The sequence below is a fragment of the Herpailurus yagouaroundi genome, unplaced genomic scaffold, assembly GCF_014898765.1.
Source record: "Herpailurus yagouaroundi ecotype Mexico unplaced genomic scaffold, PumYag 140, whole genome shotgun sequence".
In the NCBI taxonomy this organism is placed as follows: Eukaryota; Metazoa; Chordata; class Mammalia; order Carnivora; family Felidae; genus Herpailurus; species Herpailurus yagouaroundi.
In genome coordinates, this window is record NW_024412395.1 from 30,051,781 (window position 1) to 30,078,064 (window position 26,284).

Here is a 26,284-nt window from a genome sequence, read left to right on the forward strand (position 1 = left end):
AGAGTAGGTGGTTCAGTTGGGTAAGTGTCCGACTTCGGCTCAGGTCATGATCTCACAGCTAGGGAGTTTGAGCCCCGTGGGGATCTGTGCTGACAGCTCCAAGCCTGGAGCCTGCTTCAGACTCTGTGTCTCCCTCTCTCTCTGCCCCTCCCCTGCTCGCACTCTGTCTCTCTCTAAAAAATAAACATTAAATTTTTTTTAAAAAAGGAGTAAAGTTTTAAAAACAAAAAACTCATGACTTACAAAAGAATTAAAATTTTGTAACAGTTTATTTCACAAAAATGTAAGAAGACAATAGAATAATATTAAAAAGGCTAAGAAAAAACAAAATTAGCCTTTAATTCTAAAGTTTCAATAAAATAATTCCAAATACTAATGCAAAATAAAGGCATTTAAAAGAGAAAGTGAGATCATTTATCATTCAAATTCTGACTGAAAGGTCAATCAATGGATGCTAAGAAAGCAAAGAAACTGCTTTATAAATTTCTAGATAATTGCTTAGAATATGACAAATTTAAACTTTTAAATAATTTGTCTTTTAGTTAATTCACATAAATAAAAAATCATAACTATGAATTTAGGGGGGAGTTAAAATGAGAATAAAAATTCTAGACAATTTGAGAGTGACTGGAATAAAAATCTCTAAGGCCTTTTGAATTCTTTAGACTAAAGGGAGATAAACCAATTAAACTTAGACATCACGGCAACTGGGCATCTTAAAATTTGAAGGCCAATCACTTAAATAATGAAAATTGAATGACTAATTTCTAAAAAAGTACTGTAGAATGTGGAAAGGGCTGAAGTAATAAATCAACCATTAACAATCCAATGAGATTGGATTGAAAAAGCAGACAAGGAAAACATGGTAAAAACATAGGCTAGTATAGAAGGCCAAACATAACAGAAATCACAATTCAACCCAAATACTAGAGGAGAGGTTTTCAGATTAAGCACAATAGAAATTCATTTGCAGAATTGTAAAATTCAGCTTATAAAATTAGTCAGATTAGGCTATACTGTGATAAATTAACTCTACAAACTCTGTAGCTTAAAGAAACAAATACTTCTTTTTCCCATGAACTTGAAATATTATGGCTAGATATTCTCTATCTATAAAACATGATCACCCCACAGGGTTCACTATTGCTCTCTGGCCAGGTCTGGTCACAACTGAAGTGAGGCAGGGAAAAATAGAGACGACCTCCCTAACTTGGTGAACACCATCTCTTTCACATATTTTTAAATGTAACTCAGAAATACTGAAAATAAAGGAATAGAACAAGTTACACCTCACAAATATTAACAAAAGAAAGCCAAGGCAGTCATTTAATAACTATGAAATTGACTTCAAGTTGAAAAAAATCACTCTTCCACAAAGCAATTTGCTAGTAAAATATAAAAATCCTTAACTTGTATGTATATAACAAGACAACCTTAAAATATTTAAAACATTACAGAATAATAAGGAAAACCCAGTAAATCCACTATCATTGAGATTAAATATATATCTGTCAGAAATTTCTTAAGTATATATACCTGAAACACACATGGATATATATATATATATATAATAAAATTTAATTATCTAAAAGACAGAAATCATATAAAGCACATGAATAAAAACATAGTAGATGTGCATTTGTATGCATCAGACCACATTCACAGAATGTACGGTTTCCAAATATACATACAACTTATAAAAATTGACTATGTACTATCTATGAAAGAAATTTAAACAAATCCAAATCCATGATCAACCAAATCTTGCAAAACGCAATGGAATTAGAATTTTAAAAGTCTATGATGCACAAATACATGTGAAAATTTAAATTACATTCGTAAATACGTCTTTGGTCAAAGAATGAATTACAAAAGAATTAATAAAATAGATACAACTGTACAATTAAACTACAATGCATCAAAACTTGTGGGATATAGCTAACAGAATATAAAATTTTCAAAAGACATGCTTATAACCTAAAATTGGATCAAAAAATTTGACACACACAAAAAATGAAGAGAGCAAGCCCAAGGAGAAAACAAGGGAAGGTGTGATGATAAAAGCAGAAAATTGAAGGAAAGTAAAGAATTAATAGAAAGTATCAGTGAAACCAAAAGAAGTCTTCGAAAAATACAAGTAAAAAATTTATCTAGAAACATGACTGGTCAAGCAAAAATACAAACAAAAATTATTAGGGATTATACAGACATTGTAAAGACTATGGAGTGGAAATAGTAGGCAGAAGTTTATGAAAATGCAGATAAATTGCATATTCTTTCATAAAGATATAAATTATGAAAATTCACTTGCATTGCTATAGAAAGACTGAAAAAACATGTAACAATGGAGAAAATGCAATTGCTAGTAGTCAGAAACTACTCACAGAAAAGCCCTCTTAAGTAATTTGTTTTTATGCAAATTGTTCCAGATTATAAAGGAAAAAGTAAAAGTATTCCTAGCTCATTTTATAATACTAGAAAAACCTTGGTATTAAAACTGGGCAATGATAGAATACTAAAGTAAAGTTATGCAAAAACCCTAACTAAATGATTGGTGAATCAAGTTATGAAATGGCTTTTATGACAAGAAGGGTTTACTCAGTAATGAAAGGATGTTTTAATTTTAGAAAATCTATTAATGTGATTTTCCACTTCAAGCTGTCATATGATCATATAATTATTTCAATAGAGAAAAACCATTTAATAAAATTCAACTCTTAATTGTGATTGAAAACTGATAGGAAATTAGTAACACTTGGGATTTCCTAGGTATTTGACTAAAAAATACAGTAAATATCATACTACATAGTGAAATTTTAGATGTCTTTCTTTTAAATCAGAAACAAAGCAATGATGTTTATTACCACCTCTATTAAATACTGGAGTGACTATATTAAAGAACCAATACAAACAAAACAATGACTGAGGGATTTCAAAAACGGAAATGGTAAGAGGAAATTGCCATCATTAACAAATAATATGAAAGTGCATTTAGAAAATGCATGAGGGGTGCCTGGGTGGTTCAGTTGGTTGAGTGTCCAACTTTTGCTTTCAGCTCAGGTCATGATCTCATGGTTCATGAGTGTGAGCCCCGCGTCAGGTTCTGAGCTGACAGCACGGCATCTACTAGTGATTCTCTCTCTTTCCCTCTCTCTACCCCTGCCCCACTTGTTCTGTCTCTCTCTTCATAATAAATAAATAAAGTTAAAAAAAATGCATGAGAATCTCTATCTCAGCTCAGGTCTTGATCTCAGGGTTGTGAGTTCAGTCCTGTCTTGGGTTCCACACCCGCGTGAAGCCTACTTAAAAAAGAAAAAAAAAAGAAAAAAGAAAATGCAATGAAAATCTCTAAACAAAACTGAGGTTTAATAAGAAAATTCAATAAGCTTTCTAATTACAAGATAAATATAAACACGTAAAAATTTCTTATTCATCAGAAAGCATATTTTAAAAATCCTATTCATAAGAATAGCAAAAAATATAGAGGTACCTAAGTACAATTTTGGAGAAAATAATTATTTTCAATAAAAGACAAAAAAAGATATGGATAAAATGTAGAGAAATACCATGTTCATGAATAGCAAGATTCAGTATTGTAAAAGTGGTAATTTTCACTAAATGAATCTATGTTTAATTAAAGACTAATTGATACTCCGTAGAAACCTTTCAAGATTGAGAAGCCAGTTCTAAAATTAGTGTGAAGAACAAAAGGAAAGGAGTTTGAAGAATAAGAAAGGAACACACTTTACAAAATATAAAGAGTTTTTATACAGCTATTTTAAAACATATATGTATATACTTAAATTGATAGTATATTACACTTACATAATTACATAACGTATATATGCATATATAATGGATATATAAATATTAATTGTGCGTTATGAATATGTAATATGTATTAAACATTTTATTTATGTAAAGCATTTTATATTAATATGTATTTTTTAATGTTTATTTTATTTTATTTATTTTTGAGAGAGAGACAGACAGAACACAAGCAGGGGAGGGGCAGAGAGAAAAGGAGACACAGAATCCAAAGCAGGCTCCAGACTCTGAGCTGTCAGCACAGAGCCTGACATAGGGCTTAAACTCATGGACCACAAGATCATGACCTGAGCCCAAGTAGGATGCCCAACCAACTGAGCCACCCAGGAGCCCCTAATATTTTAAAATTTTTAATATATGTAGTGTGTATATAAAAACTGTAATGAACAATTAAATGTTTTAGTAACTGAATGCTTTAAAAGTGATACTGTGTATTTTGGCTATTGTAAATATTTATGCTAAGTGATATAAGTCAGACTAAGAAAGACAAATATTATTTCACTTGTATGTGGAATCTAAAAGCAAAACAAATGAATAAGCAACAACAAAAAAAAAGCAGAATCAAACCTCTAAATACAAGAAAAAACTAATGTTTTTTTTTGGGGGGGGAGGAGCAGAATAGGTGAAGGGGAGTGAAAGGTACAGGCTTCCCTTTATGGAATGAGTAAGTCAGAGGATGAAGGGCACAGCATAGGAAATACAGTCAATGATATTGTAATAAACTTGTCTGGTGACAGATGGTAGTAGCTACAATTGTGGTGAGCACAGCATAACATATAAAGAAACTGAGTAACTATGCTGGACACCTGAAACTAACATAACATTGTATGTCAGCTATACTCAAATATTTACATAAATATGTAAATGTGTAGTAATTGAATGATTGAGAATTGGAACATTAAAAAAAACAGAACAGGCAAGTTATCAAAACCACTCCATGAATATGACAGAGTATTACAAATCAATTAGAAAATGGGTGATATGTATATTAGTGTGGATCACATCAGGAGCCAGAAAATACACCGCAATTTAAACAGGGGAGGTTGATAAAATTACTTTTATGATAGAAGACTAAATATGCATTGTAACAAGCTCTCTCTCTTTTTTTTTTTTTCAAGATCTCTCTTAAAGACTACCCTAGAGCTGAGGGAGTATCCAAAGAAAGGTAAACTTGAAATGAGAGTCCCCCCTCCTATAGGTGGGAGTCCCATAAGGTATTCTTAAAGCCCACTCCTGTCAGAGAAATGCACTAGACTGCCCAGGCCCGAACAGGTCTGGAGCATGTGTCTGCCTCTGGTCTGGAAGCGTGGCCCTGGATGCAGGCCAGGATGGAGGAGTTACCAAGGGAAGGAGTACTCTGGCATACAGCTGAGCACTAACACAATTCCCCCACACTGGCACCACTGACCAGCCATGCAGCAGATGCCAAAGAAGGAGAAGGAAACACATCAGAAACCAAAAGAGAAGTCCTCTCCCTACTGGAATGTCTTTCAAGGGCTTTCTCCAGGAAAAGCTTAACATCATGTCCATTATAAAAGAGAAATGTTAATAATTCCAATCTAATCTGACATAACTACTGTAAATACTGAATCTTCACATTTTGAAATAAATACATATGTAATATTTAATATCTGAACACTAAAGTAAACAAAAATGAATACTCAAATCAAAAGATAATACAGCATCAACTATTTGCAAGTTCCATATGGATTAAATATCTAATATTTAGGGTCTTTTTTTTTTTGAGACAGAGAGAGAAGAGCATGAGCTGGGAAGATGGAGAATCCCAAGCAGGCTCCATGCCGTCTACACAGAGCCCAACGTGGGGTTTGATCCCATGACCCTGGGATTAAGCTGAAATGAAGACTTGGACACTTAACTGACTGAGCCACCCTGGTGCCCAAATTTTCTTTAAATATTAGAAGAAACTATAAACTTTTTATTTAATCTAGTAAAAAAATGTATATTTAAAAAACACATAAATAACAAAAATTAAAATTTTGATAAATTGGACTACGTTTAGCCTAAAATTTTCCATACAACAAAGGACACATTAAATAAAATTTGAAACAAACCATAAATTGGGAAAAGATATTTACAACTCATGTAACTGACAGTTTTAGTTTCAAGAAATAAAGAACTACAAATAAATAAGGCTTACTAACAGAATATAAGCAGTCAAGGGGCTCCTGGGTGGCTTAATCAGTTGAGCAACTGACTTGTGATTTCAGCTCAGGTCAGGACCCCAGGCTCATGGGATCGAGCCCCACATCAGGTTCCATACTCAGTGTGGAGCCTGCTTAAGATTCTTTCTCACCTCTCTCTCTCCCTCTGCCCCTCTCCCTTACTCACACTCTAAAAAAAAATTATACATGTATATGATATAATTTATATAAATTATATATACAATATATTTAAATTATCTGTGTGCATATGTATGCATGCATACAGAAAATTTAAAGAAAAGAAGTATCAAATGAGTCAGTAAATACATGAAAACATATTCAATCTTACTACTACTTAGGGACTGCTAATTAAAATAACAATGAAGTACAATATTGCACCCTTAAGCCAGGATTTGAAAGGCTGAAAATACAAATATTTTATGAGACTTTGGGAAAGGAGATCTCTCACAGAATGGGATTATAAATTGTTATATTCAATACCAAGAGCAATTGGCAAATAAAAATATAAAATATAATAAAATATATATAAATATATTTATATTAAATATATATAAATATATTTAATATAAATAAAATATATATAAAATATAATAAAAATAGATATTTATATATAATAAAAAAATAAAAATAGGGGCGCCTGGGTGGCGCAGTCGGTTAAGCGTCCGACTTCAGCCAGGTCACGATCTCGCGGTCCATGGGTTCAAGCCCCGTGTCAGGCTCTGGGCTGATGGCTCAGAGCCTGGAGCTGGTTTCTGATTCTGTGTCTCCCTCTCTCTCTGCCCCTCCCCCGTTCATGCTCTGTCTCTCTCTGTCCCAAAAATAAATAAACGTTGAAAAAAAAAATTAAAAAAATAAATATATAAAAATAATAAAGTTGGTATATGTGGATCTCATGTCCCAGTAAGTCCAAGTACATATTCTAGAAAAACTTTCATGCATATGTAAAGACAACACGTATGATGAATTTCAACACTATAGTAAAAAAATCATAAAAATGTATCTACTGATAAAAAAATTATTGCACATTTATACAATGGGATATTATGTATCCATTAACATAACATACCAGATCTATGAGTACCAACAGGGAAATATCTAGACAAGAATATGAGTGGAATGGAAGATCAAGTTTCAAAAGAATAGCACAGTGTAACATTTGACGCCTTATTTGTAGATACATACATGTATGTAAGATAGAGAAAAGGTATTTAATATTTAATATGTAAATGATGTAGACTAGTTTTGTTCATGGTATGAGAAAGACTTCCAATTATATGTACATACATATGTAGGTAGATGGACTAAGACAACCAATTACTCCAATATATATTATAGTTTATTCCCTTCTCTACTATTTTAAATAATATTTTTGCTCTGAACTGTATTCCAATATATGTATTGATACATTTCTTGGCTTTCCATATCTTTGAATTCATCTGTTTTTCAGACCTTGCACAATACTGCACAATTTTAAATACTACTTGCTTAATAGCAAGTCTTGTTTTTAGGAACAGTAAATCAGTTTTCCTTTTTAAAGAAATTATCTGAGTTAATCTGACCATTTCTTCAAGTGGTCTTTTTCTTCTCTACAATTCTTTAAACAATACAGTGAATTGGACTCAAATCCATCAAAGATTTACAGAGAACCTACTGTGTGCCAGGACTTTCCAAGTTGAAAGCAAAATAGTCTCATTGAGTGGTTTAACTTTAGAGACTCAATTATAAAACTGAGAAAGTAAACTCTGCAGGCAAAGACAAACATTTTAGAATTCTTTATCTAGGAATAAGACACAGTCTAAGTCAATTCATCAGATTTAGAAGTTTCATTTCAGGAGTGCCTGGGTGGCTCAGCATCCAACTCCGGTTCAGATCATACTCTCACAGTCCCTGAGTTCGACCCTACATCGGGATCTCTGCTGTCAGCACAGAGCCTGCTTCAGATCCTCTGTTCCCCTCTCTCAGCTCCTCCCTCACTCACGTTCTCTCTCTTAAAAATAAACATTAAAAAAAAGCTTCCTTTTATCTTGCTCCACGAATCTCAAATGTTAGTATACACAAGGAAACAGTGTAGCCGTATACACGAATTTTATGCACCAGTTTAAAGGGTAGCTTTAACTACACATGATTTTTTACCCTATGTTCTAACTTTAGAATCTGAACCATGACTAAGTAACACTGAAACCTCGTATTATTAAGTGCTTAACTCTATGGAATATATATAAGGGAGAAAACTGTAGAAAGCCTAATGGCACAACGTAGAATTGGAGTTCAATTTCATGACTTGGACTAAGGCAAGAGTTGGGACTTTCCAAATGAAAGGAATACCTCAAGTGATGGTAAGTGGGCAGAAATAAAGTTTAGTACTTAAAAGTGTAATACATATATACAGCTGTACAGGTTGAGTACTGGATAACACAAGGGAGTGCATTAACACTGTAGTTTACATGAATTGTACGGTGCATACAGTACAGCAAAATCTGTCCTTAATTACTTAAAAAATAATAATGATATTAATGATATTAATCTCATTAGTTAAATAAGAAGACTGGAAGAGACACAGACAAGTAAGATGCTGCTGACATTGTTACTTTACACATGAACAATTACCTGCTTGTAGCCACAGAAATAGTAAATGGCAGAAATGTTGACTTCTAATATTGTTCTTGTATAAAAAGAGTGATTGTCTTGCCCAGTCTCTCTCTAAAGGAAATGCTCTTTGTTAGCGTCCACTATTCTATCATGTTATCTTTCTACCACTTATCAGCCTTTCACTATTAGACTGAGCACAGCAGACCTGTGGGCTGGTAACCATCAAATTATGGTGTATAAACATAAGGTGAGACCATCAGACACTCACCAGGAAATTAGCTACCAAGAACTACCCACATTTTTTTTCCTCTCTTTTTTATGTCCCATTTAGTTTTTAATTACCACAGACACATATATACACAAGAACACACATTATAAAATACAGTAAATTACATACACACACACACACACACACACACACACACACACACATGCACACACACACATTTTGTTAATTAGACAAAATAATTCTGGGAACCAGAAAACCCTGAAATCTCAGTGGCTTAATACAGGTTATTTCCTATCTGTGCAAAGTGCACAATGTGTCCAGTGGCTCTCTAATGCAACTCCTTTCCAGTGACTCAGGGATCCAGGCTAATTTGATTTTGAGATGCTGTTGTCTCAACATGTGGATTCCAAGCTCAATTGGTGGAGGAAATGAGAGGTATAATTCTAAGTGGGCAGAGAGGACTTCCCACTCACTAGGAAGGAACCAGATATGGTGAGCATTGGTCTCACCATATGCAGTCTCTATATTTTACATACCACACACGTATGTAGAATTTAACAGATAGTTATGAAGGTAATTCCTAAGTACCAACTGAAAAAAGAAGTAGAAGACTATGAGCCTATAGTCCTCAAGGGCTCAGCATGCCCTTATAATCATAAGACTCTCCCTGCTCCCTGGAGTTGACCACTATACTGATAGGTGATCATAAATGGAGACCACAGTGACTGACTGACTTCAAAGTTATGAGCTGAAGAAAACTGTTAAACTCAGTTAAATTTTAACCTAACCAAGTTTTATTCTAAACTGATATAAAAATTCAGTGTATTTTTTACTTACTGAACAAATTTTATGTCATAAAAATTCCCTTGCTAGTATTAGTATATTGTTATACAAAACCACATTTTTAATTTATATTATTTAAATATACTAAAATATTATAGCTTAAAACTAACACTTGACACTAACTTGGTTATTTTAGCATTTTGTTTTGATTAGTTGGAAGAGAAATATGTGTAAAATCTTGAAGAAAAATATGTGTAAAACTGGGTAAAATTATATGGTGATACACACACACACACACACACACACACACATATATCCCCTCTTTTTCTTTTTTCCTCGTTACTTAAATAACTTGGATGTTGCAGTGTGTTTAACTGAGCTTCCTGTTAATATTATGTAAAGATAGTACCCCCAAAATGAAAAGATGAAAAAGTATCTATCTTCAGAGAAGCATTGGGGAGAGTGCTAAGTATTTAGACAGAACTGCATTTGCATAATAAATGAGAAAATGTTCAGATGAAAATAAATTATTGAAACATTGTTCAAGGATTCTCCTTTAATACTTCATTTTTAAGAACAAAGAACAGCCTGGTTTATCTGCTGCTGGCTGTGATACCTCAGCTATTCGCCTTCTCTGGAAGTTGTCCTTGCCTGGAGACAGCTGTCTTGCTCAAGTCATATGCTCTTCATAAGGTCAGCCACCATCCAATGACTTGTCCAAATGAAAATATAGACGCCCAGTCCCTTGGTTCCAACAGAGGACAACTCCAAAGGGCCATCCCAGTTTCAGAGTCTCCATAGCAGTTCTCACTCTGCCAGGCCTCTCTCCTCTCCTCTTCCACATATAATGATCTCATGGGCACTCCCTAATAAATTTTCTGCTTGCCAATCTTTCAAAATCTACTTCCCAGGGAATTTGGCTTGCAATATCCACCTCAAAATTAGGAACATTAACACACACACACATACACACAGTTTGTGAATGAAAACCTTTTGGAAATATAAGAAATCTGATAGGAAAGAAATTTAACACTTACCTAGAAAACAAAATCTCTGGGCTAATAAAAGGACAAATGTAGTATACATAGGGTGGGAAGAAAGCTAGCTATGGATAGATAATTGTGAATATTTGGTGTATATGTTAATATTTTTTCCTAACCTAATGTTTTGAGTATTTAAATAGACTCATTAATAGAATTTGGCAAGATAAAAGGGAGATTAAAAATACAACCGGCCTAGGGAACAGAAAAATAAATGTAAACACATTAAACAAGACTGCTTTACCATATTAATTAAGAAAGAACCCATTAGTTAAAATAACTACTTGTTATTGAGAAATTTAGTTGCTTAATTAATGTTGTATATAGTATAGAATGTAGGCCTATTCTGTGTATTTTTTTGTTGTTGCTGTTTATCTCTGTTAGTTAAAATGTACAAGGTCTTTGTGAAATAGTATTAAGGAAGTCTAGCTAGAAATTACTCTAACATATATTTGATCCATCCCCTTACTCAAAAATAACTGAATTCTCTTTCTAGGTGAGAAAACAAAAGCCTGCACAATGCCACTGGTCTTTATATGAGATCTAATTCCATGTTCATTTCCCAAGACACATAGTATATAAATTGATAGCATCAATAGCTTCTTTCTACGGAAGTCGTCTTTGAATTCTGTAATTCCTTCCCTTTGTATTAAAGAGGAATAACCTTACAACATTGAGGTATGTTCCCTCTATCCCTACTTTGTTGAAGGTTTTTTATGAAGAATGGATGATGTACTTTGTCAAATGCTTTTTCTGAATGTACTGAGAGGATTATATGGTTCTTATCCTTTCTTTTATTCATGTGATGTATCACAACTGATTTGCAAATACTGAACCACACTTGTATCCCAGGAATAACTCCCACTTAATTGTGGTGAATTACTCTTTTAAAGTACTGTTGGATTTGATTTGATAGTATTTTGTTGAGGATCTTTGCATCCATATTTATCAGGGATATTGGCCTGTAATTCTCTTTTTTAGTGGAGACTTTGCCTGGTTTTGGAATCAAGGTAATGCTGGCCTCGTAGAATGAGTTTGGCAGTTTTCTTTCCATTTCTATATTTTGGAACAGTTAAAGAAAAATAGGTATTCTTTAAATGTTTGGTAGAATTCCCCTGCGAAGCCATCTGGCCCTGGACTTTTGTTTCTTGGAAGATTTTTGATTACTGATTCAATTTATTTTCTGGTTATTGGTCTGTTTAAGCCAAAGCAATTTGAGAAAGAAAAGACAGCTAGAGGCATCACAATTCCAGACTTCAAGTTATATTACAAAGCTGTAGTCATCGAGACAGTATGGTACTAGCACAAAAAGAGACACATAGATCAACGAAACAGAATATAAAACCCAGACATGGACCCACAACTATACATCCAACTAAACTCTGACAAAGAAGAAAAGAATATCCAATGGAAAAAAGTCCCTTCAACAAACGGTGTTGGGAAGACTGGATGGCAACATGGAGGAGAATGAAACTGGACTACTTTCTTATACCATTCTCAAAAATAAATTCAAAATAGATGAAGGGTGCCTGGGTGGTTCAGTCGGTTGAGTGTCTGACTTCAGCTCAGGTCATGATCTCACAGTCTGTGAGTTCAAGCCCATGTCGGGCTCCATGCTGACAACTCAGAGCCTGTAGCCTGCTTCAGATTCTGTGTCTCCCTCTCTCTCTCTGCCTCCCCCGCACCCCCACGCTTTGTCTCTGTCTCTAAAAAATAAATAAACCTTAAAAAATATTTACAAAATGGATGAAAAACCTAAATTTGAGATAGGAAAAAATGAAAATCCTAAAGGAGAACACAGGCAGTAACCTCTTTGACATCAGCTATAGCAACTTCTTACTAGATAGGTCTCTGGAGGCAAGAGAAACAAAAGCAAATGTGAACTTACTGGGACTTCATCAAGATAAAAAGCATCTGCACAGCAAAGGATATAATCAACAAAACTGAAAGGCAACCATCAGAATGGGGAGAGGTATTTGAAAATGATGTATCTGATAAAGGGTTAGTATCTAAAATCTATGATGAACTTATCAAACTTAACACTCAAAAAACAAATAATCCAGTTAAGACATGGGCAGAGGACATAAATAGACATTTCTCCAAAGAAGACATACAGATGGCTAAAGGACACATGAAAAGATGCTCAACATCACTCATCATCAGAGAATTACAAACCAAAATTACAATGAGATATCACTTCACACTTGTCAAAATGGCTAAAATTAACAACACAGGAAACAACAGATGTTAGCAAGGGTGTGGACAAAGGGGAACCCTCTTACACTGTTGGTGGGAATGCACAGTGGTCCAGCCACTCTGGAAAACGGTATGGATGTTCCTCAAAAGTTAAAAATAGAACTACCCTATGATCTGGCAATTGCACTACTAGGTATTTACCCAACAAAAATACTGATTTGAAATGCACCCTGATGTTTATAGCAGTATTATCAACAACAGCCAAATTATGGAAAGAGCGTAAATATCCATCTGTCCAACAACTGAAGAATGGATAAAGAAGATGTGGTATATAAATACACACACACACACACACACACACACACACACACACACACACACAGAGGAATATTACTTAGCCATCAAAAAGAAACTTTGCCATTTGCAACAACGTGGATGTAGCTAGAGTGTATTATGCTAAGCAAAATAAGTTGGTCAGAGAAAGACAAATATCATATGTCTTCACTCATATGTGGATTTTAAGAAAAGAACCAGATGAACATAGTGGGGTGGAGGTAAGAGAGAGGTAAACTAAGAAACAGACTCTTAACTATACAGAATAAACCTGCTGTGCAGGGGGGATGGGTAAAACAGGTGATGGGTATTAAGGAGAGCACTTGTGATGAGCATCAGGTGAATCACTAAATTCTACTCCTGAAACTAATATTATACTGTATGTTAATTAACTGGAATTTAAATAAAAACTTGAAACTACAAAAAAAAAATTAAAAATTTTTAAAAGGAATAACCTGAAAAGTTTTCTATTCCTGCTTTGGTCTGGCTGGTTGTGGGGACTAGGAATGGCAGGAGGGGAGGAGGATGAGGGTGAAGGAGGTGGGTGCATTCCACAAAGGGGTGCAGCAGTAGTGGTAAAACAACCTAGTAATGGTCTAGTGCAACTGACCAGGATGCACACAAGACGGAGTCACTCAGCTATCCATCTCTCTGATAGGAGAACAAATGTTGGACCTCAGGAAGGAAAAAGGAGGATGAGTAAAGAACTGCTGTCTTGGCTGACTAGAATTAGTATGCTCTACTGTTACAGTTTTTGATTACAGGTCAATGGTAGAAAAACAAATGCATCTCTGTCTCTCACTGCAGCCAGTTTGATGGCACAGTGGGGAGTAAGGAAGGATTATCTACAAAGCTGACTGGATTACAAATCGGTGTTATAGATCATGAGTTCAGCTCTGCCTCTGTATTGTGCCAGCAATTTCTCTTCACTAACTTCCCCCTGGGCTTTCACAAAAACCATGTGGGTGCCAGAGAAGTCAAGAGCTGATCTCTGCAGGCTATTCAGCAGCTGCTCTCAATGGTGCAGAAAAGTAGCAGAGATCACCCATTAAGAAGGAAATGAATAGGACCATTTTATCAGCAAAAAAAAAAAAATCACCTTCTGTCTCTTGGGCTGACATTTATACCCTTCTCTTGCTGCTCCACCACCATTTTCTTTTTACATTATCCTATTTGTTACAGGTAGTATTACAATTTTATTTGTACTTAAATGGTCTGATTAGCTCTTGAGAAATAAAACTTATGAATATCAAACCCAAAATAACTTCATATTGATTCTGTAGCCTCTTCTTTTTTTTGCTTGTATTACCATTACACAAGTTACTCTAACTCCTAGTTTAGATCAGTTAAGACTCTATGATGGCTAATTTTATGTGTCAGTTTGTGCCATTGGTTCTGTTTCTGTGGAAAACTCATGAATACAGAACCTAAATTCCATCACAATTACCTTGAAACAATTTTTTTTTATCACCAATACTCTCTTCTATGGGATATGTACATGTATAAGATAAGGGCTATCTATGTAGAAGTTCTGAGTCTAGAATGGCTTCCCTGCAAGATGGCAGCAGATAGTACCTGAACAGATTAAAAAATAAGCATCATGTGGTATCTTTAAAACAATTTTGTTGATGTTTTCTATCTATCTATCTATCTATCTATCTATCTATCTATCTATTTATTTTGAGAGAGAGAGAGAGAGAGAGAGAGAGAGAGAGAAAGAGGGAGCTGGGGAGAAGCAGAGAGAGAGAGAGAGAGAGAGACAGCATCCCAAACAGACTCCTTGCTGAAATCAAGAGTCAGACACTCAGCTGACTGAGCCACCCACACACCCTGCTGATGCTTTTTAAAAAAACTTTATCTTTTCAGTTAAAATAGTTCAAAGGGGACTTAATAAAAATCTCATTAAATTCTTAAGTTTTTTTTCATTATTTTAAGCTCCTAATCCTTTCAAATATTTTGTCTAGTTATATTAAACATGACAAAACTGTTTTTTATTAACATCAATATCTGTAAATTGCTCTAAATCAGCATTCCCTCCACATTTGGGCAGTTTCTATTCATCAATATGATAGGTGGTCCATTTGTAAATCAGCTGGTTTCTCCCTAGTTGTCATAACATAATAAAATTAATGTTGTACATCATATTCTAAAGTAACCTGGCTGATTAATTCAAGGTGATTCTAGGCTCCCAAAATAATTAATGAACACAGGATTTATGTCCATGTCCTTCTACATGGATTGATGTCTGTGCAGTGAAGTAGTTACGACAGTAACCATTACTAAGAAATCATGAACAATAATAAATATCAAAAATCTCAATTTTTCCCAATTTGCAATTCTCAAAACCTTTGAGTTATTTTATTCTATTAAATGTTGATCTGTTTTAATATAACCTTTAGTAGAATTACTGACAGTTTCCAAAACTGTTCTGCTAAAAAAAAAATCTGCCTTCAACCAAAGGAATAAGAATATTGCTCTTGGCCCTGCGAATGCACTGTAATGGTTAATTTTACGTGTCAACGTGGCTACGCTACACAGTGCTCAATTGTTCTGTCAAACACTAGTCTAGGTGTTGCAGTGAAGGCATTTGTAAAATATGATTAACACAATCAATTGACTTTAAGTAAAGCAGATTACTCTCCATAATATGAGTGGCCTTCACCCAATCAGTTAAGGGCCTCAGGAGGAAAAATAGGTTTCCCAAAGTGGAAATAAATTTCCTCCTCAAGTTTGTATCATAGAAACCTTGCCTGAATTTCCAGCCTGCTGGCCTGCCCTATAAATTTCAGATATGCCAGCCCCCACAATTGCATAACTGCATGAGCCAATTCCTTAAAATGAGTCAGTCTCTCTATATGTTTCTTTCCCTTTCTTTCTTTCCCTCTCTCTCATTCTTTCTCATATATATTAGATAGATAAGTATATGATATGATATATACCTCCTGTTGGTTCAGTTTCTCTGGAGAACCCTAATACAGGTAAATATGGTATAATATACATTATAAAATCTAATATCCACATTTTATATCAGTTTTAAATTTGGAAAAACTGTAATATTTTATTTGCTTTGGGGTTTTTTTTTTTTGGCCAATAACTTTGGAGTATATACTCCTTCACTTTACTCTTCTAATTGGCACAGGCGTGAAATATAGTAGACACTCTACTGTGTTGTCCTTATTTGCTAAAAAGGAGATAACACCCCATTACTGAGTGAGCACACTATTTTTGATTTGCTTTATCCCAAAAGAAAAATGGTTCTGATTTATAGTTAGCTTAAATTGCTATTTGGATGTATTTGAAGGGTTAACACTTGAACTCAAGGTCATTTGTACAGTAACAAGCAAGGCCTAAGTGTTAGGATCCAATGATAATCTGTGTTTCACACTTAGACTGAACAAGAGCCAAGCTGCAAACCTGACAGTAATGAGTTTGAAGAGAATTTCCTCACAACTCAACTTAAAATGTCTTTCCCTCTATATTTTATCTTTTTCAAACAGTTAAAACGTGGATTATTAAATTCAAATATCTATAATTTTCACCCTAGTCTTCTATGTTAGGCACCTAACAGTCATCCTAAAGATGTCCATGTCCTCATCCCCAGAATCTATAAATAGTTACCTCACATAGCAAAAAACTACTTTACAGATGTGATTAAGTAAGGATCCTGAGATAGATAGATAGATATATGTACATATATACATATGTACATATATACATACATATATATATATCATGTATGTATATATATGTGTATAAATGTATATATGTTATATATATCACACATGCATATATATATATGTATGTGTGTGTGTGTGTGTATATATATATATATATATATATATATATATATATCCATCCATCCATATATGTCACATATGTGTGTGTGTGTAAGGATATATTTTTATATCCTATGGCAAGGACAGTGATTTTAGGGACCTAGGGAGATTATTCTCCTATTCCTACAGAGTAAGCTAGAAAATCAAAAGCAGTCATTGCTACAAAATATATCAATATTCCATCAGCACTCTGACCATTCCCATCTTCCTCAGCAGCTTGCAAGGTAGACAACGTTCATTGCTATCCATGTACAATTGCCCCAAGTCTATTATCTAGATAAGTGTATAACAGCTACAGATTTCTCCTCAAATGCATTAACCCAGCCCTTACCAGCTGCACATAGGAGCATAAATGAAAATCATGTTCAGTGAATAGGCCCTTGAGTTTATATGCCAGACCGGCCTAGAGTAATCAAGTCTCACAGACAAGCAATCTTGGCACACACCAACATTTCCACAGTATTCCTCTCAAACTGTTTGAAGCATGAGTGGTGTGATAGATGGGTTTCTTGGTATAAATAAATTATATACATGTATCCCACTGAACCCAGTAATGTCAATGATATGGCTTTTAGGAAAATCACATTTTAGAACTTCAAGCCTGTAGAACCTAAATAAAAGCCCATTTTCTCCCTCTGACACCATACTTAATGAAGAAAAATAAGTTAATTGCTTCCCCACTGTTCAACAACTTCTATGAAGAAGGACATTAAGAGACAGTGAATTTAGTTATTATAAAATAAATCTGTTTAGATTTTTTTAAGTCACTGAGCATCATGGGATCCTCAGTTTTCATCATGGGATTGGCTTTTAACCAGGACTTCTCTAAGAACCAAAGAAAGTTACCTGAGCTGATGAAAAATAACTCCTCTTGCTATAATGTTCTAAACATTATAATCTTCTAAACCACAAGTTCATTACCAGAAAAATCATACGTAGATTTTACCATAACCAGAAAAATATTTACTCTCAAATAGCTTTATTCATATTCCAAATTCATTAACAAAAAGTCATGTCAAACTTCTACTTTTTCATCCTTTATTGAAAGTTTTCTGATGTCTGAAAGGTAATTTCAGTTAATATTAAAATGAATTATATACCTAATACATCCAATACTCACTAAAGGTACACTGCTTCTCCACTGGGACTTTTTAATTCTTATAATTTCTCTTTTTTCTTATAAAATCTGTATTTTAAATGTAGAAAATAAAATATTCATTATGATAGGGGAATTCACACCCTTTCCCATCTTTAACCCTTCTAGCTTTTGAAATGATCAGAAATATATTTACTAGAGCTCTATTTCCCTAGATTTAGGTTTTACTTTGCAAGAAAAAAAGGGAAACTATCATTTTTCTAGACATTTCTAAACATTTTCTAGACATATGTCTAATATATTTTCTAGACACATTAATATATGTCTAGTTCACTCATATTCTCTTATTTCATCCTTGCAGTAATTTTTGTAGGAACACCTGAGAAGTAAAGTAACACCTCCAAGTGAAGTACTATGCCAAAATCCAAATAATTGTAATATAGTATTCCCAGGGCCTCAGAGAGAAGACTTGGTGAATATGAAAGCAGGCTAGAAATAGAGTAATCAAGTCTGACTTGTCTATTCACGGAGTTCTGAATCAAGGTTTGTAAACCAGTGCTAGACCTTCTGAGGAAGCAGCAGAATGCACACAGCAGACCGGGTTCTCTGATGAGCAGCTACTTCACAGTGACCACATGCAGCTTAGATTACTCAATCTGTCCATACCCTGGGCCATGTTCAAGTATACTAAGCAAGGAAGAAAGTATTCAGAGATGGTAACCCAGAGAAGGCAAGCCTAGGAAACTTGGGGCACAGGCCCCATGAAGACACATTCTGATTAGGAGGAGACAGCCCTAGAATCTACAGAACAATTTTGACATGGCTTTTTGCCACATTTGCAGCACAGAACAGGTCAGCTGTTTCCATTCTTTGATATCTTTTCCTACATGGCAGTTGCACTTGCTCCTGACTCAAATGTGCTTCCTCTCTTTGGGAAGGCACAGGATGCCACTGACTCACCCCAGAAGAATGTATGCTTCAGAGGTTGTTTTGCCAGGCAGTGGGCACAGGCTGAGTGAAAGACGGAAGTAAAGGAAAAGGTGGGGCACCAGCTGGCTTAGCTTCTCTCCTTCACTTACAAGGTACATGACCTTGAACAAATACTGCTGTCCCATTCTCCACATTTGCAGAAAATGAGAAAAGAGGATGTGATAACATCAAACCTGCAAAGCAGAGGTGGCTAATCCAATGGGCTTCTAGAAGTCCCTTCCAAGTTACAGTCTAAAATTATAAAAATAGCAATAGCTAATAAACAGTTTCCTTTGTTCAAGATCCTTGTTGAACATCTTATTACAGCATCTCTATTCCTCACAAATCCTACATGGTAGGTATCACTAACCATGTTTCACAGAGAAAAACTGTGAGAATACTGAATAAACTGTAGTGGTGGACCTAAAGTTTTTAGTCCTTGGTCTACATGACTCCCAGCTCCGTGTTCTTTCCTCTGTGCTCTGTTGTTCTCAGGTCTATGACTTATGCTATGTGTGATTGACATTCCCTATAATTCCTTCAGGTTGAAAGCAGTCAACCCTGTTTCATGAGCCCCAGTCCTTGATGGCTGAGTATGCACAAGAGGAATTTTGTATTGCAATTAAAATTACAACAAGGTTAATCAGACACATATTTAATGATATGTATAACAGCTATTGTGCTACACATCATTAGGCATAAATGGTAAGCTGTTCATATAAATGAAAATAATTATTTTTACACTGATTAAGAAAGCATGGCTATATTCAGACAGGAACTGAGATGGGATGGAAAAATGTTGGAATAAAAATAATTGTTTCCATTCATTAACTTATTACTAATATCTAAGCATTGTGCCAGGTATTTTATATGCATTATCTAATCCTCTTATTAATATGAGAAAAATATTGGTAATACATCTTTTTTTTACAGACGAGGAAACAAAAAGGTTAAAAAAATTGTCATAGCAGTGATTGGGATGATATGCCAATACAGAAAGTGTCACTTAAAGTCCTTCTCTAATACACTTGTGTCCTAAAGGAACTTTAAACGGAAAAACCACTCCTTCCTTTCTCATTTCATCAGGTTTTCTTGCTCTTAAGGAGAAATGTTGTCTCCCCTTCAACTAAGTTAGTCTTAGAACAAAGCGTTCATTCTGCCTAAATTCCAAATTTGTAATAGACAAGCAACTCTTTCAACCTCCTATTTCAAGAGCACAAGTCCATTGACTTTATTATGAGGGAAAACAGTAGGAAATATATCAGTGTGGACAGGCTAGCTTGTGTTTGGTTTACAAACCAAAACTTCAGTGGCTCAAAGTTTACATGTTCATCAAAGGATGGAGGTTGAGAGGGCAGTCACTAAATGGTGCTGACCATCTCAACAGAGGAAAGAGGGGATTGCAAAACCTTAGCCCTTTCCTTCTCCATGTTACATGCCATAAAAAGTGAAGTTTGTATTGGCCAGAGACATTTTGGGATCAGGGCTCCAGAATTTCAGCACACAAGGAAGAAGTTTTCTTACTGATTAAAATAGAGATCCAAGAGGGAAAAGTTCAAAGAAAAACTTCACTACCTTTGAAATTTTGCTTGAAATCTTCACTCAGTGACCTGAAAGGTCATTTAAAGATATCATTTCCCTCTGGACCATTCCCATTTCCAGCTCCACTCTTTCTTCACCTTCCCCCACCTAGAATCCTGAGACAAAGCAGGCAGAGAATGTTGAGATATTCTGGTGATCTATTGTAATGTCTCAGACAGCCTATTAGATATTACTAGCATTTATGTGCAAAGCATATTATTCCTTTAGTGGTGGAAAATATATACATTCTGTAAAACCATTCGTGTCCTAGGATATGCCCAAATACAACATCTGGTTTGAGTCAAATGTGGCAAGGTAGAGAGCTAAATGGCCCATAATAGGAATAAACATTGACCTGATTGGTTCAGTGCATACGTTGATACAAATAACGAAGTCCAGTGCTCGCTTCGGCAGCACATATACTAAAATTGGAACGATACAGAGAAGATTAGCATGGCCCCTGCGCAAGGATGACAAATAACGAAGTCCCAAGGGGCCATGGATTTAGATGACAATAAGCTATTGTAGTAATGGATAGTTATTAAACTTAATACCAAGAAAAACAAGCAGTATTGACCAACTTCCTTTCTGGTCAATCAGTTAGCAATATTATTGACAAAATGTGTGCTGAACATTTTACAGAGTAAGGGAGTGGTTCTCAGTCAGAAATTTGAGGACTCTAGGCTTCTACCTCCTTTAGGTGATATGACATTTCTGCCCCTCAACTCCTCAATTTAAACAAAAAGAATAAATAAGATATATCTGAGGTCCTCAGGAACCGTGACCGAGTACTGTTTCATCTTCAGGTTTAAGTAACACTGCAAAATCTTCCCTTAGTGTTGGCAGGTGAAAGCCTTCAGAAGATGATGAGGAAGAAGGAAGAAACACTCATGCTCCCACTCTGATACAGGATGTCAGATTTGAATGAGAAAATAATAAAGATGGTTTTGCCTCACAAAGATCCAACTAATTCAGAATTCATGCAGTATAAAGACATCACTGATGAGCTAAGATGCTTTAAATTTCCCTATGAAAGTTGGATGCATGGATGGGTATGGCCTCAACTTCCTTGAAAGTGTTTCTTTCTGTCCAGAGAGGATTATTTAAGACTGTAATTTGAGACTGTGGCAGTTAATGAGAGCTACTGGAAATAGGCTCTCCTGGCATTATGGAGGTCCTGCACCTCTAGTCCTGAGATACACAGCCTTTCCCGTTTCAACAGAGGTCCTTGATACCAACTGGCCTCCCCCCTCCTTTCACCTGTCCCCTCTCTAATTTATTCCAAGTTCATTCCTTTTCTTGTCTGCCTCCAACTTTCTGATACAAAGCTCTTTCTTCCAATTATGTTTCCACTTCTCTATACCACCACTCTGACCACTGCAGTGAAGTATGACCAGACTGATTTCCTGATGGCCAACTCAACATATCAATTCTGCTGAGTCAGTTTTCTCTGCCCTAAAACCTTCCATGTTCAGAAGACCTGAAACCATGGTGGGAAGTGAGACTGAGCACAGTTGGACAAGCTGTTCAAGGACTAATCGTGCTTGTGCACAGAGGAAAACAGATGGAAGGAGAGAGATTCCTGAACAGCATATGGCTGATGGGGCAAGGAACAAGTCTACTGAAATGAATTACAGATTTGGAGATGGGAGGCATGGTTCTACTGCCTACCATGAAATAACTTGCTTAGCTTATGCAGGATGTTTGAGATCTGAATTTCAATTTACTCATCAGCAAAATGAAGATTTAAAATTTAAAAAAAAATTCTTCTTAGAGTTAAGAAGATTAAAAGAGATCATCAATTTGAAATCATCTGTTATTACTACAATTGCTATTTTGAATGTATAGCCTATTGTCTACCACATTAGACAGAATACTTTTAGAGTCATAGATAATTGTAGAAGTCTGAATTTGCAAAAAAATAAAAAGGAAGAAAGAAAGAAAGAAAACTTCCCAAGAAAAATAAGCATATTACCAAATGTAGCACACTGATTGAAAGGGGCCCATGCACTCTTGGAAGTCGAGCTGTGGATTTCTGGAATGAAATAAAACAAAGCAAAATACCCAAAGAAATGAAAAGCTTAAAGTAGGAACATTTTAGAAACTTCTTTTAAATTCCTAAGTCTATATTTATCTGATTTGTTCCATAGGTTATCTACTTATTTCTCATTTCTAATTGCTAAATTCAGAAGTTCTCAGCAAAATAAATAACTCAACAGGTAACTAAGTAAATGTATGGCTGAAGGAAAAATAAGATTTGTTTTGATTATTTCATTTATTTCTACGGAACCTGTTTGGAAAGCCATGTTGGAAAAAGCAGGACATTTTTGCAAATATCCTGTCAACTAAGAATGCCTGTGTGCAGAAAAAGAGAGATCATGAAGATTATTTATAATATACAAACATACATATAATATACATATATATGACCATATATGTGTAGATGCCTAGGTATGTAGATGCATATGTATGCACACACAGGTAAATGAAATGTCTAAAATTTAAAAGAAAGTATCTTAGTAAAAAGCTGAATCTAGAATTTACAAGGAAATTTAGAATTACCACCTCCCTGTTTCTTCCCTACAGACTAAGCATCGTCAGAGAGCCAGAAATCTCTTCACCATTTTTTTTTTCATTTTCTAGGAATAATGTGTTTTATAAATTTTTCACTCTGTGGTTGGCACTGTGATACTGGAAAGTATTATTTAAGTCAGTAGATATTCAGTGAACATATATTGTGCTAGAGATTGATGAATAGGGGCAGCATCATCAAGCACGGGACATACTCTTCTACAGAAGAGGAGATAATTCACACCACCTGAAAGGGAATCAGGGGCTGATTACCCAGAAGGTGATCTGGAATATAGACATATGTCCTCCAGAAAAAAAGAGAAGAAGGTATGAAAGATAAAATCTTTCAGAAAGAAAGATTATGTGGTAAACAGAAGACTGTCGGAGGCACTAGGTGAAAAAGGAAGCACAAGGAAGTTCAGAGTTCTTTCAACTTGCAAAAAAAAATTAGATCATGCGCTTATTACCTTTCTTGATGTGTAGCCACAGAAAGAGCAGTTGCATTTTTAGTACCTCATCTTGACTCTAATTTTTTTTTTTTTTAGGTAAGCTCCACACTCCGCGTGGAGACCAAATGGGGCTTGAACTCACAACTCACAACCCTGAGATCAAGACCTGAGCTGAGATCAAGGGTCAGATGCTTAACTGACTGAGCCACCAGGAATCCCAACTCTATTTCTATTCTAAAGGGAGTAAGGAGCTCATTCCTAATGTATCTGCCTTTGGTTTATCTGTTTGTTTCTATGGAACTGGTAACAAATGTCCAGGGATAATCTCCAAATTCATTAATTAACCAAATATTTATTGGACACCTGCATTATATTGGTTTCTATGTATAAAGGTAATCTTACCAAAGATCTGTTTTTTAAATTACAACACTTCTTTGGAATTCCAGTCCCTCCACATTCTCGGGGAGGGGGGGAAGATCTACAAACTCATTTCTCTTTTCCTCTAATAAATCTATCCCTCTAGATAAAATTGGTTACTTTCTGTCTCTCAATTCCTCCAGCTTTACATTAATACTCCTGTCAAGAACATCTCCTCCTTATCACATCTACTTGTGCCAAGCTTTACATTTATTAAATTTCACTTTCTCTTCTACCAAGATTTTCCAGAACCCACCCCTCCAAATTTTCCCTTTCAATTATACATGCTATGAATCTTAGTTACTGCTCAAATATTTTCTCCTCATCTTTGCTACTAGATCTTAATCATCTTTAGAATTAGAACCATATCTTACACTTCTTGTTATCCCTTTTAATAGCCCATATACTGCTTTGCACATCCTACTTTATATGTAATACATGCTGGGTTTGAAATTTAGATTGAACTTCCACATCCCATTCTGGCAGAGATGTTTCATTGGTGTGGATAAGCATGGAAATACCTGTAGATTAGATTAAAAGGATATGGAAGGTCAGTGTTTAGGGCCAGTACTGTTTGGCCATTCTTATAATCACCTTCCTTTCAGTTACAAGAGTTTCAAAATGAGATCCAAGCTTCTGAGCATGAAACCATCTGAATTTTATTTGTTCTGAATAATTTTAGCTTTGCCAGAACCCTTATATTTCCCATTTCTGGACTTTAGTACGCAATCACTAACATCAAGAAAGCTGTATCTCCAGATTACACCGCTCCCCTCTGCCTCCTTGGCACTGTTATATTTGAACTATATGAAAATCACCAGAGAAGTTCTCACTGCTGTTATGTTTTTCTATGTGCTGTGGGAAGAACTGGCACCTAAGGCTATGTCTACATTATTTATACCACTTTGATAGATTAAATCTTAACTGTACCATAGAGCTTTTAAAGACATGTCTGTAAATGTTTGAGGATTCCACAGGTGTTCATCCTAACTGCAAACAAAGACTCCTTTTTGTGGTTGAAAAACAAAATTAAAATTTAACAGTGTCCTGCAAGCCATGGTTTCTGCTTAAAACAGATCCTTGACTGGACATGTCAGATAGATTTGTTACTCTCGACACATTTTTGGAGTTCAACAAAGTAACCTACATCAATGGAAACATTTCTGTGATCCCATACTTCTAAAATTAATCTCTCTGATGGTGACATTTCATAAAGGAACTATAATGTTGGTATTCTACCAATGTGGCAAAATCCTAAAGGACTTTCATCCTGAAATGTCTCCAAGCTCTAAAGTATTCTTAAAACTATTTCATTCTTTTCTCTCCACTGTTACCAACTCCATGGTACAACTTTGATGTGTTACTAAAAGACAAGAGCTTTATTTTGGGAAAGTATTGTTCATAGGGCCCCAGAGGATTTTTTTCTTCCTGTTTATAACTGGAGGATCTGATTCTAGTCTCTGAAACTCAGGATTTGCTAGAGTTTCTTTATGAGCAGGTGGTAATCTCATGAGTTTTCCCTGGAAATAATTATATTCACCTTTGATTCGGTGAAAGAAAAACATATTCACAGCTACCTAAGGTCCACATCAGTACATATCATTGATTTACTCAAAATTATAGGAACTGGAGATAAGCCAATGAAATACTGAACAAAAGAGTAAAGAAAAGCATGATGATAATTATAAGGTATAAGGACTGTAATCATGTTTTTCTCAATAGATAATTGAGTTCTAATTGGATTTTAATTTTTCAGATGTCATAGTTTCTAAGTTGAAACCCGGTTATTTATTGAAATCAAGCTTTCATTCCTCTTTGACCCTCCTATGTGTTTTTACTCTCCCCACTCCCCTTTCTTTAAGGGTATTACTAGGGGAATATCCCACCCTGGAGCAGAGTGAAACAAGATTCCCCTTATAAATGCTGAATTTGAAAGACAGAAAGAAAAGACACATATAAATGGAGAAAGGGTTTTAAAATATTTGTCACTGGTCGTTCTTGGGACATACTAGACTGTCTTCACATTCCTTCAATTCTCTAAATATTATGCTTCAGCTTGCTAAGTACAGTAATCAGAGCTGTTTAACACAATGCATAGTATTTCACCCTATCATCAGTAATCGCAAGATCCTTAACTCCATAGTCAGGAGAAGTCAAGGCTAACCAAGGATCAATCAATTC

At 35.0% G+C, this 26,284-nt stretch overlaps 1 long non-coding RNA gene and 1 other non-coding gene across 3 annotated transcripts in view; one reads left to right on the top strand and one right to left on the bottom strand.

The window, feature by feature from the left end:
• The window catches only part of LOC121030532 (uncharacterized), a 170,596-nt gene that overhangs the window by 38,298 nt on the left and 106,014 nt on the right, over positions 1-26,284 (bottom strand). The window lies entirely within an intron of this gene.
• On the top strand, positions 21,065-21,172 carry LOC121031213 (U6 spliceosomal RNA). The gene has a single exon (XR_005790623.1). It is a non-coding gene; the product is annotated as a U6 spliceosomal RNA (small nuclear RNA).